The 558-nt window shown below is 40.0% G+C and overlaps 1 protein-coding gene across 3 annotated transcripts in view; it reads right to left on the bottom strand.

Annotated features, from left to right (window-relative positions):
- The window catches only part of RUFY3 (RUN and FYVE domain containing 3), a 136,500-nt gene that overhangs the window by 97,799 nt on the left and 38,143 nt on the right, over positions 1-558 (bottom strand). The gene's annotated exons all lie outside the window — the stretch shown is intronic.

Raw genomic sequence — 558 nt, 5'->3', positions numbered from 1 at the left:
GCTCAAGAACTGAAGAACAAATTCAAACCTTGAGTTTCTGTAATCAAGGATGCTTTAGGCAGACTATTAAATGATCCAGGAAGTATTAAAAGAAGATGGAAAAATATACTGAGTCACTGTATCAAAAGGAATTGGCAGACACAGAAGAATTTAATGAAATAACATATGAGCCAGAGCATGAAGTGATGGTGATGAAAGAAGTTCACGCTGCTCTGAAGCAAATAGCAAAAAATAAGGCCCCAGGAACAGATGGTATACCAATTGACATATTTCAACTAACAGATGCTGCCCTGGACGTGCTCACCAAGTTGTGCCAAGAAATCTGGAGAATAACCACTTGGCGAACTGACTGGAAGAGGTCTTTATTTGTTCCCATTCCAAAGGGTGACCCAACAGAGTGTGGAAACTATAGAACAATATCATTGATTTTACATGGAAGCAATATATCCTGCTGAAGATTATACAAAAACAACTGGAACAGCACATCAGCAGAGAACTGCCAGAAGTCCAGACTGGGTTTAGAAGGGGTCGTGGTACTAGGGATATTGTAGCTGATGT

The sequence above is a fragment of the Elephantulus edwardii genome, unplaced genomic scaffold, assembly GCF_000299155.1.
Source record: "Elephantulus edwardii isolate Elephantulus edwardi_28Jun2011 unplaced genomic scaffold, EleEdw1.0 scaffold00192, whole genome shotgun sequence".
Lineage (NCBI taxonomy): Eukaryota > Metazoa > Chordata > Mammalia > Macroscelidea > Macroscelididae > Elephantulus > Elephantulus edwardii.
The sequence above is the reverse complement of the archived record's forward strand: the minus strand, read 5'-3'. Positions and strand labels throughout refer to the sequence as shown.